The sequence below is a fragment of the Ochotona princeps genome, chromosome Y (genome assembly GCF_030435755.1).
Source record: "Ochotona princeps isolate mOchPri1 chromosome Y, mOchPri1.hap1, whole genome shotgun sequence".
NCBI lineage: Eukaryota > Metazoa > Chordata > Mammalia > Lagomorpha > Ochotonidae > Ochotona > Ochotona princeps.
Window position 1 is genome coordinate 10,479,022 of NC_080866.1, and position 15,882 is coordinate 10,494,903.

Below are 15,882 nucleotides of genomic sequence, written 5' to 3' on the forward strand. Positions count from 1 at the left end.
AGAACTTCCCCAAATTTTCTGGAAAGTTCATTCAACATTTTCTGATAAAACAGAAAAGCAAGTCCAAGGAATTCTAAAGACATATCTTATACATATCTGCTATATGTATCATATATATGATATATGTATGTATGACTTGGGTTTCAGCTATAAAAACATGGTAAACTGGTCGTAGCACTATAGATATTACTAAATCAAATTAATGAGTATGTAATATCTCAAAATGAACTTTAGCTACATGTATGCCAATTTACAGGTCAACAAGAGTAGCTGTGGAGAAGTATCTAACAGTACATCTGGGTTCAAGCCAATTGATATAGGCACCAGCTTATCCAATCCCCAAATCAATTAAGCTCAGGATATTGTCCTTTTCAGCTTTTATCACCATCTTAATTTTTTTTCTAACCTCATCTATGCCACCAAATTCTCCAGTTGTATCTCATCCTGTCTGTGCTTTCCTATATTTTCCCTTCACGGTCCACAGGTTGATAAGACATACTTTCCTAAAGAAGCCCTACCAACCTGCTTTCACTAATATTGTCCTCCAGATTATCTTTCTAAATGTTCTCCCCTTTTCCACTTTCATTTGTGCAGAGGAAATTGAAAACCATCTAGAGAGAAACAGCCTCAAATGATGTGATCTATCCCCAAATACACTAGAAACACAGACATAGCTTTTCCCTTCAGTATTCAATCACCTCATATGTTCCCATGTTTGCTGATAATTTAAAGAATGCCATGTACCTGAAAACACTTTGCAATCCCAAAGGACAAATGCACTGAACAATGAGTTGAAAAAAATGTTACTTTCTCATTAAAGGGAAAGTCCAGCGGGCCTTTACATAATGAAATCAGTACGAAGGAATCATCAGGAACTGCAAATTTACTAAACACAACTGGCTCAAAGAAGGGCCGGAAAGCAGTGTTCCATCCTAAGGAATCAAACAGCTCAGGACAGCACTCTACACAAAAACTTGGTAAGAAAATAATTTCAGGAGCTGTCTCTCTAGGCCCACTAGGAAGCCCAAGGAAGGTGAAGCTTGATGAGGATGGTCAAGCTGTGAGGGATGCAATTGCATGCTTGGGTCACACTCAACACAAAATAAATAGAGCCTCTAGAAACATGATTACATTTTAAGCTCTTTGGGGATGATCTAAAAAAAAAAATAGTGGGATCAGGTTACTTAACCTATATGCAGACACTTCATGGAGAGGAAGTCAGTTGTCCTAGGAGTGAAGATACTAGTTAATATGCCTGTTTCCCATGGCAGAGTGCCTGGGTTCCAGAACTGACCCTATCTCTGACTCTAGCAAATTGTTGATATACAAATTAGTAACACTTGGTGAGGAGATAAGTGATTGAGGTCTTACAACCCCCTGGGAAAACTGAATAAAGCTTTCTGATCTGAGACTGATTTGGGTGCTATCCAGGTTACTCAAAAAGTGAACCTACCCCACCTCTCTCTGCCTTCTGTATACTCTGATTCTCTCAACTGCTGTGTCAATCTCTAGATGTGTCTTTCTTTGCTGTTTAAATAAACAGATATTCAAACTTCAGGGGAAATGAATTAAAACCAGAGATTGGAATGAAAAACAAATGTCCATGCAGTTTTTCCTTGTCTTGAAAGCCCTTTATTTTATTTGAAATATTAAACCCAAAAGAACTGATAACTTCACTGACTTAGTCTCTCCATCTCAGAACTCAGAAGAAGGGATGAGAATGAAGAATTTCAGATGTACAACTTGAAAGGAAGAAAGAGTCAGACATACAAAGAGTTCAGTGAGACTGAGGATGATGACTACCTGTGTAAGTGACCCTTTGGCACATCCACAAAGAAAAATCCCATAGTCTGAATTGAAATTCCACTTGTAATTTGGTCTTACATCATTCTGTCTTCTGGTAACTTGGGGTGCAAGACTGAGACTGAGTGATGTGAACACTTGACTGCTTCTGATGCTCTCTATAGCCAGCAACGTTTGGTATATGTTCCTCATCCCTTCCACTCTCATCTCCAGATTGTGAGAAGTGTCAGATGTGCTTCCTGAAGAGCTGTGCTGCTCATGGACCCCCCGTGTTTCTAAAGGACAATCCAGTGGAAAAGGGACATCCTAGCCGTGCTCTCCTCAGTGTGCCCACTGGACTTCGAGTTGGCCCATCGAGCATTCCAGAAGCTGGGCTTGGAGTATTTAATGAAGCATCTGATCTGCCTTTGGGGCTGCACTTTGGTCCTTTTGAGGGCAAGATCACAGAAGTAGAAGAGGAAGCTGACAGTGGGTACAGCTGGCAGGTAAGAAGCACATCCCTTTCCAGTCTGATGGCTTTTCACCTGCCTAGCATGAGACTGGTTCATGTGTCCTTCTACACATTATGGCATGAGTTGAGCCAACATGATCAGCCAGGCTGTAAAGATTAGCATAGGGCTCGGCGTCGTGGCCTTGTGGCTAAAGTCCTCACTTTGAACCTGCTGGGATCAAAACTGGGCACTCTTTCTAATCCCACCAGTTCCACTTGCCATCCAGCTCCCTGCTTGTGGCCTAGGATAGCAGTTGAGGACAGCCCACGCCTTGGCACCCTGCATCTGCATGGGAGACCCCAAAGAGTTTCCTGGTTCCCAGCTTTGGATCGGCACAGTACCGGCTGCTGTGGTTAGTTGGGGGAGTGGCTCATCAGATGGTTGACCTTCCAATCTCTCTCTCTGTCTCCTCTTCTCTGTACATCTGACTTTGTAATAAAAATAAATAATTCCAAAAAATAAATAAATATTAGCCTAGAGAAAATCACTGGGCTGTTAAAAATACAGCAGTGGCAATCTCCTCTATGGGTTTCTACTGTAGGGAAATAAAACCAGAATAAATGTGTACCAACACTATGTAAAGTCTCAACATGTGTCGGAGTCATGTAATGTCACAGAACATGAGGATAGAGTTGTTAATAATTCTGCTGAACTACACCCATTTCAGAAACGTATTAACCTATTTTTTTGAAACTCAGATAGCCAAGGGCAGGAACAGCTATGAGTACGTGGATGGAAAGGATACTTCTTTGGCCAACTGGATGAGGTAAGAGCCATGGCATGTTACAACTACACAGGATATTTCTCTCCAAGACAAGATCTCTTTCCTTTCTCCTTTACTTTCCTCCGTGACTTTTGCATCATATGTCCTCTTTCATGTTTATTCTAATGACCTGTGAATGTCATGACCTGTTTCCAGAAGCATATTCTATATAAATACTATTTCTTTTTTTTTTTATTCATTAATTACATTGCATTATGTGACACAGTTTCATAGGTACTTGGATTCTCCTCACTCCTCCCCAAACCCTTCCACCATATTGGATTCCTCCACATTTTGCATAACCACAGTTCAAGTTCAGTTGAGATTCCTCCATTGCAAGCATATACCAAACATAGAAACCCGCATCTTATTGTCCAGCCAAGTTCAACGGCTTCTTAGGCATACCCTCTCTGGACTACAGGCAGAGCCAGCAGAGTATCATCCCAATCAATTAAAAGCCAGGGAACTTGAGCATTTTTTCGTATGTTTATTTGCCATTTGGGTTTGTTCTTTTGTGAAGTGTCTGCCCATTTCCCATGCCCATTTCTTGAGTGGCTTGTTTGTTTTGACATTTTGGTTGTTTTGTAGCTCTTTGTATATTCTATCACCTATGTAGTGCGTGAATATCTTCTCCCATTCTGTGGGTTACTTTGTTACTTTGTTGATTATTTCCCTTGCTGTACAGAAGCTTCTTAGTTTGATGAAATCCCATTTGTTTATTCTGGTCTTGATTGCTATTGCCTTTGGTGTCCTTTTTAGGAAGTATGGACCTAACCCCAGATCTTGCAGAGTATTTCCAACCTTTTCTTCCAAAGGTTTGAAGGTTTCTTGATGTAGGTTTAGATCTGTTATCCATTTAGATTTTATCTTAGTGTATGGTGAGAGTGTACAGTGAGAGCTTGATTTGTTTCCCATTTGGATTCCTCTGATTGCTTTTTCTTGTCTTATGGCCTCAGCGAGTACCTCTAGGACTATGTTGAATAGTATTGCAGGAAGTGGACATCCCTGTCTTGTTCCAGATCTCAATGGGAAGGGTTCCAGTGTTTCTCCATTCAGTATGATGCTGGCGTTGGGTTTCTCATATATCGCTTTGATTATGTTGTGGTTTATTCCATCAATGCCTACCTTGGTTAGGGTTTTTAGCAGGAAATGGTGTTGGATTATGTCGAAAGCTTTTTCTGCGTCTATTGATACGATCATGAGATTCTTGTTTTTCAGCTTTTGGATGTGGTGTATCACATATATGGATTTCCGGACGTTGAACCATCCCTGCATTCCAGGGATGAATCCTACCTAATCTGAATGAATGATCTGTCCGATGTGTTTTTGAATTCTATTTTCTAGGGTTTTGTTGAGAATCTTAGCATCAATATTCATCAAAGAGATAGGTCTGTAGTTTTCTTTCTCTGTTGGTTTTCTGTCTGGTTTTCGGATTAAGGTAATGTTGACTTCATAGAACGAGTTTGTCAGGGTTGCTTCCTTTTCTATTGTTTTGAAGAGTTTGTAGAGGATTGGGGTTAGTTGTGTTCGGAATGTTTTGTAGAATTCTGTAGCGTTTTCGTCAGGGCCTGGCTTTTCTTTGATGGGAGATATTTAATCACTGATTCAATCTCTGCTTCAGTTATGGGTTTGTTCAGTTCGTTTGCTGCCTCTGGACTAAGTTTTGGCAGGTGGTGTGAGCCTAAGAACTTTTCCATTTCTTGTTGGTCTTCTGATTTGTTGGAGTACAGCGCTTTGTAGTAATTTCTAATTATGTCCTTAATGGCTGCGGTGTCTGTTGTTATGTTGCCTTTTTCATCTTTGATGCTGTTAATTCTTGCTTTCTTACCATAACATAAATAACAATGCCTAATAAACAGAACACAAAGATGGGCCTTGAGGAATTTAGATCAACTGGGGCCATTAGACTCACTCTTTCTCTAATTAGCATTGATTAAGCCCTTCCAGTGTCAAAAATTTCCTAAATACATGGAGATTCCATGAAATTGGTGCCTGGCAGTAATGTTTCTTAGTCTTTTGACAATTATACACTGTCAGAACAACTTCAGACATAAGATCTTCAATCGATGAGACAGTGAAAGATAAAAAAAAAAAAGAGTAAACAGCTGGGTTCTGGGGACAGGCATTGACAAGCAGTGGGCTAAGGCAGTGACTGTGAAGCCTGCATCCCAAGTACTGGTTGCTCTACTGCCAAACCAGTGGCTTCCCCATGCATCCAGGGAAGTTTTGGAGAATGTCCTCAATCTTTGACCTCTGTGCCCACGTGGAAGACCTGGTTGAAGCTCCTGCCTGCCACTGTGTCCTTTCTGTGTCCCCATTCCACCCGTTCTCCTGGCATCTCTGTCTTTTGCCCCTTGTCCTCTTTGCTTCTCTGCCTCTCAAATAAAAATAAAACACTAAACTTTATCAATTAAGCAAAACAAAACCAAACCTGGGATGTGGATGAGAGAAGGAAGCTGTATCTGGACAAGGGTTTCTGTGAGCAGTTCTGTGAGAGGATAAGAAACAATGAAGACTCATCTACATTTCTGGATCTGGATCTTGGACTCCCAAGATCCAGGAGAAAGATCCAAGAGAAAGGACTCCAAAGGATTGCCTTTGGGAAAGCTGAGTTGTGGAGCATGTGTGGAAAGCTAGATGTAAGGAGTGTGTCCACTCATCCAATTCTGTAGCAGAAAACTGAATGAAATTTGGAGTTTAGGGAAACTCTGTGTGCTTCATGGCAGTCAAGGTGGGAGTAAGGTGGGCTTGAGTTTTGAGGATGACTAGTGAGGAAGGAAGGAAGAAAGCATACTTATCACAATGAACACTGTATCTACAACTTGTACCTGGGAGTTCACTGATCTCATGAGAGAGGTGTATGTTTTCTGGGAGAGCTCTTGCAGAATTGGGATTCAAGCAGGGTGGAGGCTATTACAGAACACACGAGATTTGAACGTGACATAGCATTCAAACTCAGCATTTATCTCCACCCCATATATGTGAACTGTGCCCGCAATGATGAGGAGCAGAATTTGGTGGCCTTCCAGTACCACAGGCAGATATTTTACCGCACCTGCCAGGTCATCAAACCAGGCTGTGAGCTGCTAATATGGTATGGGGATGAGTATGGCCAGAAGCTGGGTATCAAGGGAAGCAACGAGAAGAAAAAGAAGGGAAGAAAAAGGAGGAGCTCACAACAGTGAGAGGTAAGTAGCACTGTTGTGTTGAAATAAGCAAAGGAGTCCCCTTGGGAATATTTGTGATTCAACTCTAAGGAGTCAAATGTATTGTAAGTGCTGCCAAAGTTCAATTCAAATGTGATTTCCATTTAGCAAAAACAAAGACTTACTTATCAAATAAAAGGAAGAGTTATAAGAGACTCAAGTACAGAGATAGAGAGAGATAGAAAGGAGAGATCACCACCTACTCTTTTATTCCCCAAAAGCTGCACTAGGGCATAGTATGGCATCCTATGGCTAAAGTCCTCACCTTGGACATGCTGGGATCCCATATGGACACCGGTTCATGTCCTGACTGCTCCAAATCCCTTCCAAAATCCTGGTTGTGGTCTGGGAAAGCACGTGAGGATGGCTTCAAGCCTTGGGATACTACCCCCACATGGGGGACCCTGGAAGAAGTTCCTGGCTCAAGATTTTGAATGGACACATCTCTGGTTATTGTGGCCACTGGGGAGTGAATCAAAAGGCAGAAGATTTCCTCTCTGTCTCTACACCAACCATGTATCTGCATATAATATATATAAATATGTAATATAATATATATGTATATATATATACATATATAAATGCAATTAGATTTAATGCTGCACCTGCCAAAACTATCTCTGTCTTGAGCCAGGAGTCTGGAATGCATCTAGGTCTCCCATGTATTTCAGCACTTGAACCATCTTGTGCTCTTTCCCTGGGTACAGTAACACACAGGAGATTGAACATGGAGCAACCAGAGCTCAATCTAATGCTTCTACGGCATACTAGTGTCATAGTCAGTGACTTAAACCAGTGTAACCAAATCCTGACCCATGTTTTATGTCTTTGACTCCTGGGAACAATTGATACCGTTTTCATTTAGTTCTTTTATTTGTTAAATACTTGGTGCACAAAAGTATCCCACAACACCCCCTTTGGAGAGGGCCCAACACAAAAAACAAGGTCTTGGTCACTTTGCAGCTCTTCTACTATGGAAGTTCCCTCTGGATCATGAACAGTTTATTTTACATTTTCTCCATGCTCCCCGGCCCCTCCAAAAAAAAAAGCCATATGTTTCTATTTAGTCATTGTTTCAATGCGATGTTGTGATGTGAATTTTGTGCTTAAGACTGTCCATGGAAATGGAGATTTGCTGAATAATACAATTGAGTGAAATATGAGTATGAGCACAGCCAAGTGTTTCAGAATAGGTCTGGTTTTCATGTCTGTTTGCCTCTTTAGAAAGACTTTTCTATTTACTTGAAAAGCTACAAACAGGGAAGAGAGAAATCCATTATCTGCTGGCTCATTTCCCAAATAGCCCCAACAACCAGGGCTGGACCAGATTTAGGTCAGGGCCAAAGAATTTCTTTCAGGTTTCGCACATAGTGGCATCTACAAACTAAGGTCATAGTCTGCTGTTTTCCCAGATGTACTGTCAGGGGTGTTGCTCAGAAGCAGCATAGCTACGAGTCGAGCAATCATATATACAGGCTGGCAGCACTGCAGTCTGAAGCTTAACGCACCTCACCACCACGCTGTTTTCCCCCGTCTAGATTTTCCTGAGTAAAAAAGACTCTTGTGGAGATTTGGGTCATCTCACTGAGGTTGATAGAGTCTTATGTGTAAACCTATCAGAGGGCAGTGGGTATCTGAAATTGGGGTCAGAGAGCTAGTCAGTCAATGGATGGAGTAATCTTTGAAGTGGGAAGTTCCAATGCATGGAAAATAGGCAAACGCTGAGATTGGTCAATACAGAGAGGTATGACACCTGACGATAGTCTTTCACATGATTTGTGTGACAGGGAGGAAAAACAATCCTTGGAGTAGGCATGAGTCAGTGGTAGTTAGGTTGTCTCAGACTCAGAAACGGGCATTACTGTCCCTTGCCTAGCCAGAGCAGTAACACAAAACATCAAGTTGCACTTATTTTGGGTTGAGAAACACAGATCTACTCATAGGTGCTCATCTTAAACAAAATGTGTCTTCCAAATTTGTGGATCTCCTGTTGTGTGGCTTCTTCCTTCATAGAGCTCTTCCTGTTCATAAAGAGTGTCAAGAAGGAAATTCTACCCTGAATGATCAGAGTTCTTTTCAACACAAAAAGATAGCCTCAAGTAACTTTTCAGACAAAGTGCCAGGGATCCAAGTGAAGGCTTTGGGGGACAGAGAAGTACAGGGAAACATGAATGAAGAGGACATCCTCAACAGATGTGGTAGAGGTCCCTGAGGTCTAAGCTATGAAGGTAGTCTAAGAGTGAAACTACAGAATGGTAGTTGGGTTGCATTGGACTGGTTCATTTGTGAAAAGATCTGCTGATACAGACCTTTTGGATTTCTAAAGCTGTCATAGAAATTAAAAAAAAAAAAAGATAATCGACGTATCACACAGGATCACTTGGTGGATGCCAGCTGTTGCTAGTACATGAGGAACAAATAGTAGGACAGGCTTAACCCAAGTGAAAGCAGGTAGCCAGGCTGTTTCTCTGTATCTGTCCTAACCTCAAACCATCTTATTTTGGAAGACACAGTGTAGTCAGAAATCCATCCTGGTTACCTATGCTCGCTTGTCGTTTTCAGTCACAAGTCCCTCATTTGACATGCCATCCTTAGTTACTGCTCTTGGGACTTCTCAAAAACGTCTGCAAGACAGCTCCTGTAACCAGGGAACCATTCTCAAGGGGATGGGCACCATCTGATCCACATAGTTGCCATGACACAGTTAAGGACGAGAGGTCCATAAAAATTCCAAACCCATTTCAAAAACAAAAAAGCAGAGATAGAAATAAGGGCAATTCTTTTTTTCTTCCAGCCTCCACCCAAAAGTCAGTGGAGGCCTCGAGTGAGAGTGAGAAAAAGAGGATGATCCCACAAGAGGCTAGGCAGTGAATGCAGAGGAAGCATTCAAATCTTCTGTGAGAGGTAGCATTCCCAAACAGAGTAGGGACTGAGTATGGCAACTGTTTGTAGGGCATCAGTGATATGTCACAGATTATTATCTGTCACCAGAGAGTTTGCAAACTGGGAAGAAACCCAATGATTGTGAATAATGCAGGCAATGCTTCACACAAAAATCACACCTCACCAGGCACCAAGAGACTCACAAGGGAGAAGCTCTCAATTTGAAGGGAGTGTAGGAGGGTTTTCACACAGAAGTAACATTTCATCACACACCAGAGGACACAGAAGGTAGAAGCCATATGCTTTCAGGGAGTGTGGTTGAGACTACACTCATCAGCTTACTAGAGAACACATGTGGGAGGAAGCAGCGTGTTTGTGGAGAAGGAGAGTGAAAGAGAGATAAAATCATCTAAGAGCCAACACAAGCCAGCAGCATTTAGTTCAGAGAGGTCTTGAGCTATTGGAGTCATGAGTTTCTACAACAGTGTACAGACTGAAGAAATGTTTAAGCACGTTTCCACTTTCATGAGAAATGGGTTAGAGAAACAGAGGAGTGTTGCTGAGATTTTTTGGGGGATGTTGACTTGTGACCCTTAGACACATCTTTCACCAACCTGTTTTCTTCATGCTAATGAATGTTGTCTGCATACACACCTGAAGACCAAGTTACATGCCACCACTGCTATTACTGTTTAGGACAGAGGTTCTAGATCAGGTTTCCTTAAGACTTCATGGAGCTGTAAACCTGTATTTCTTTTGAGTATATGAAAGGCGGATCTGTTCACAGACTGTGGGAGAGAAACCTGTTGTTAAACAGACACTGGGTTTAGGAGAGGAATCTTATCTCCAGTCAAGTATGATGGCCTCTCTTTGACTTTGACTCTGATATTGTTGCAAGAAATGGCATCTTCTGGTACCTCCACCTGCTCTTTCCAGGCTCTATGCCCTCAGGGTTGAAGACCAACAGATGTATGGTGCACTTACATGTAGGTGTTTGCATGACTATGTGGGTGTCATGGAAATGTGCACCTGTGTGCATGTCAGGGAATTGTAATGACATATGTATGTATGTGCCTATGATCATGAGTAACACATATTCATGTGTGTTTCTCTCCTATATGCTAATTATAGGAGAAGCCGATGCTCCTGAGACTGCAAGGACCCAGGTAACATTTGCTGGCTGGGTGTGTCTGAGGGTAGAGAATTCATATTGTGTCTGATGGGGCTGGGGAGAAACAGTGAGAAGAGGTCCAAAGTTTCAGGCCTGACCAGTCATGGGTAGACACACTACAATTATGAATCCATCTACACAGATGCTACACCCAGTACAGGGATACCAGTGGCTCCCAGGATGGGCTGCACAGAACTACAGATGAGTTGGTGCCAGTTCCAGGTCTAAGTGGAGAATTTCTCAGGTCGTGCAAGGGCTTGGGAAGCAGTACTCATTTGGCTACCCAGAGAAGCTCTGGACAGTATTACATGGCAGCTTTTCAATGGTTAGGGTGAGAAACTACTTTTGACTTTTGCTGAGACTCGATTTGGGGTATGATACATGGTCTAATTCTGAAAAGGTTCCAAATGCTGATGAGAACAGTGTGTAGTTTGTAGATATTAGGTCAAATATTATGCAAACTGTCTGTGAAGCCCATCTGCTGGATAGCATGATTTGACTTGAATTTAGGTTTATTGGCTTTCTGTCTGGATGATTCATTCTGTGTCATACTGAAGGAATTCTGACACGGAGTGTGATGTCTCAATGATTTTTTGTTACCAATATTTATTTGAAATGGATCAGAGGTAGAGCAGCCAGGACTCCAACCCATGCTCATGCAGGATCTGGGCATCACAGGTAATGGCTTAAAGTACAGGTTAAGGTACAGGTAGTGGCCACAGTGCTGACCCCTCCACCAGTGTCTTAACCACTAGAGCAACTGTTATTCATCTGGTACTCATTGATCCTTTGAAGTTCAGTTTAAATATTTCATTAGGGAATTTCTTCTTAAACTGTTGAGGTTTGGACCTTGCCTCTGGACCCATCTAGACATCCATTCACATTTTCATCAAAGTCTGGCTTTTTCCTTTGTAACGTTTAATACAATCATATGTAATAGTAGTGTCATCTGTAGGATTCAGTGTTCTGTGTAATACGGAATATTTCACTTGGCAATCACCACATTATCATAGATCCAGGACATTTTTTTTCATAGGTTGGTGTTCAATATTCTCTTCTCAGGCAGTTCCTTTAATACACTCATTCATCTTACTAGCTATTCTCAAAGTGCTACATAGGTGGGGAATTGTAGAGTTTTTGAATCTTGGTGTGGGTGACAGAGGCTGATGGCCAAAGAAGATTAGGGTTCAGTGATTTGGGAAGCAAAAAGTGAGTGAGGCTGAAATTCTCCGAACAGTCATGGAATGAGGCTGCCACCCACCTCCCACTACTACAACATTCTATCTCCACCCTAAAGTAAGTCATGGGACAATCATGTATTCATTGATAGAATCATTTCGCTAGGCAATTCATTCTATTAGGTAAACATCAGCTCACAGACCCAGTACCAGAATGATTTTGCAGAATGAGAATGCTGAGGAGAACTGTCACATTTTAATTGCATGAGGCTTCAGCATGGAGATGACTGTGTTCTCCCAAGGCACGTCACTGAGTACCAGGAACATCCTCCAACGTGGACAAGAACTACACATGCTCCTTTCAGTCTCTGCAAAGCAGGTTCCCTCTGCATAGGCCAACACTATTTCTTTTTGTTACTTATTTCCCTTCTTTTCCTTGGCTTCCATTTCCATGCAGCTTCTTTCCATGCACTTGCTCCTCCTTCTAAATAATCCTGATGCTCATATCTGTAGGGGCCATGAAACCAGAAAATTGCCATGGGGGCAAAGTGCATGTTATGATTGAACTGTCAGTTGTAAGTTTCCTTCCTCTTGCCTAACAGCTGTACACTGAACAATCTCACAAATTTCATAGAATTGGAGCCAGACGATTTGTGTATAAGGCATATTGTGAAAGCAAAGACATTTCTTCCTCCCAAAGACACTCTGGTTTTGGAAGGCCTGCCCACTGCTCCACCTGCATGCTGGCTCATGGAGAGCAGTCAAGGCATATTCTTTTTTCTTTACTGTGGAAGAATCTTCATTTTTACAAAACAAAGCCAGGCCCAGCACGGTAGCCTAGAGTCCTCACTTGCACAGGCCAGGATATCATATGGGTGCTGGCTCTAATCCCAGTGGTCCACTTCACTTCCCATCCAGCACCCTGTATGTGGCCTGGGAAGCAGTCGAGCATGGCCTAAAGCCTTGGGGCCCTGCATGCACATGGGAGACCTAGAAGAAGCTCCTGGCTCCTGGTTTCAGATCGGCTCAGATCTGGGCATTGTGGTCACTTTGAGACTGAATCATTGAACAGAAGATCTCTGTCTTTCCTCCTCTCTATCTGCCTTGTCAATAAAGGAGGCTGAATGTGACTTCTCTCCTTGACTACTCCATTCCTGCAGATTCAGCAATAAAAGAAAAAAAGAGAGAATGTGGAAATTGTGATCTCACCCATTGTCCTGTAGCCCTTGACCCTATTCATCCTAATCACCTATGTAAAAAATCACCAAAAATGAAAATAAATAAAAATCCAAAACTAGGAGAAGATGACAAAGAAAAGCTTTGCTGAGATGTTATCCTGAACTCACAATCTTTGCTTTCAGAATTTGGAATATATCACACCATTCTCTTCTGGCCTATAGTCTCCTGTGAGAGATCAGCTATGAATTTAATTGTACTTCCTCTATATGTCAATTGATCTTTTTTTTTTTTTTCTCGACTGCATTGAAGGATTTCTTCTTTGTGTTCCATTGACTAGAGCTTGATTATCTTGCATTGTGGTCAAGATTAGTTTTGATCAAAACACCTGTAGGGTGTTCTGTGCCCTTTCTTGATGTTAATGTCTATTCTTTTTGCAGTTTGTGAAATTTCTCATTTGTTATTTCATTGAATTTGTTGTTTAAAATAGATTTATTTTATGTTTATTGGGAAGTCAAATATATAGAGCAGGAGAGTAAGAGGAAGATCTTCTGCCTGTTGACTCACTTCCCAAGCATCAGTGATGGCAGGAGCTGAGTTGATTCGAAAACAGGAGCCAGGAGCCTCTTGTAGGTCTTCAGTCTGGGTACAGCATTGCATGGTTTGGGCCATCCTTCACTGTTTTCCAAGGACACAAGCCAGGAGCTGTAGGGTAAGTCAGGTCGTGTGGATTAGAACTAGTGTCCTATGAGTTCTTGATGCATGAAAAATGATGATTCTGAACGCTAGACTACCATGCCAGGCCCATTGAATTCATTTCTTTGATAAAGATGTATTTATTTTTGTTACAAAGTCAGATATACAGAGAGGAAGAGAGACAGAGAGGAAGATCTTTCGTCCGATGATTCACTTCACAAGTGAGTGCAACAGCTGGAGCTGAGTCAATCCATAGCCAGGAGCCAGGTGTTTCTTCTGGGTCTCCCACATGGCTGCAGGATCCCAGAACTTTGGACTGTGTTCGACTGCTTACCCAGGCCACAAGCAGAGAGCCGAATGGGACATGGAGCTGCCAGGATTAGAACCAGCACCCACACGGGACCCCGGGCGCCACCAAGATGAGGAACCCAGCTGTTAGCACATGCTGCTTGGCCCATTGAATGCATTTTTAAGCAGAACTTCTCTTTCTGCACCTTCTAGGATTTCTATAACTCTTCTATGTGGGCTTTTTAATAGTGTGTCTTACTTCTTAAATACCTTTTCTCCTTTTATAGCTTTACCCAGCTCTGCTTCCACCTTTTAATTGTTTTCCCATTGTAATAAGAAATATCTTTGAACTCTGAGATTATTCTTCTGCCACTGTCATTCTGTAGGCCCATTTTCTCAATGTAGTCCTCAGTTATCATGGAGGGAGCTAAAGGCTTTTCTTCCTTGGCAGGGGAGTCTTCAGTTATCTATGTTGTGATTTGGTCTCTGCTTTTACTCTTGAGCATTGTACTTCTCATTAGCTGATTCTTTTGCTTTTTTTATATATTTTTTGAAATTTTTGAATTTTGTGGTTCAATATTGTATAGACTGGGATTCTACCACACAGCACAACAAAAACTTCCCCATAATTCCATAATTATGTCATAATTGCATCAGTCTCTTATTGAAGTGTGCCCAAGCATTGCTGGTGCAGACAATGTCAAATAGTTCAGCAACCCATTGTCTACATATTTCTACAATTTTATTGGGAGCCCACCTTTTGTTTGGAAGCAGGAATGAATGTTGCATTGTTCCCCTCATTTCCATAAATGAGAAGCCATAAAACAAAGTCAAATACTGGTATGAATTAGAATAACAGGAACCAGGCATCACCACAGCAATTACAACACCATGAAAAAACCACCACTGATTAAACAACACAAGTGTGACAAAACAAACCAACCAACAAACAAACAAACAAAAAAACCGCGAAAGTCTCTTATGGCCCAGCAGCGTGGCCTAGCGGCTAAAGTCCTCACCGTGAGCGTGCCCGGGATCCCATATGACCAACGGTTCTAATTCCGGCAGCTCCACTTCCCATCCAGCTCCCTGTTTGTGGCCTGCAAAAGCAGTCAAGCATAGCCCAAAACTTTGGGATCCTGCACCCATGTGGGAGACATGGAGGAGGTTCCTGGCTCCTGGCTCTGGATCAGCACAGCATTGGCCCTTGAACTCACTTGGGGAATGAATCATCAGACGGAAGATCTTCCTCTATATCTCTGCTCCTCTTTGTATATCTGACTTTGCTATAAAAATTAACCAATCTTTATCAAAAATAAGTCTCTTGGGAAAAATGATGCCACCATGTAATCCACGAGGCAGTGAGGAATTCAAATAAAGGAAAGAATGTATTTGGGATAATGAAACTGAAATCTAAAACATCAAAAGATGGGATGCAGCAAAAATAAATAAATAATTAAATAAATAAATAAATAAATAAATAAATAAATAAAACAGTCAAAAACTAACAAACTAACAAGCAAATAAAACCCAGTATGGATCAGGTCACTGAAGTTATACTTTCCATGATGGCTTCTTTTTTATTTATTTATTAATTTTGATTCATTTATTATATTGTATTATGTGACACAGTTTCATAGGTACTTGGATTCTCCTCACCACTCCCCAAACCCTCCAACCATGGTGGATTCCTACACCTTGTTGCATAACCACAGTTCAAGTTCAGTTGAGATTCCCCCATTGTAAGCATATACCAATCATTGAGTCCAGCATCTTATTGTCCAGTCAGGAAAAGAATGTATCTGGGATAAATGTAACTGAGTTCTAAAACATTAAAAGATGGGATGCAGCAAAAAAATATAAATAAAATAGTCAAAAACTAACAAACTAACAAACACATAAAAACCAGTATGGATCAGGTCATTGAAGTTATACTTTCCATGATGGTTTCTTAATATTAATGAGAACTATGTATTTGCTCTTCTGGGATTGATATATTTGACTGAGCAAAATGGACTCTCCTTGGGACCACCTGGTTGTAAATGGCATAATTTTGTTCGTCTTAATAGATAATACTATATCATGGAGTAGAAGCAGCACAGCTTCTTTAACTGTTCTTCTTTGGGAGCACATCTGGATTGTTTCCATGTCTTTGCCAGTGTAGATTTTGCTTCTGCAAATATAGGCCTATAGATCCCCTTCACATATGCAGATTTCATCCCTATTG

The 15,882-nt window shown here is 41.5% G+C and overlaps 1 pseudogene; it reads left to right on the forward strand.

Moving 5' to 3' along the window:
* Positions 1-847: 847 nt before the first annotated feature.
* Positions 848-15,882, forward strand: part of LOC131478752 (histone-lysine N-methyltransferase PRDM7-like) — a 58,999-nt pseudogene continuing 43,964 nt past the window's right edge.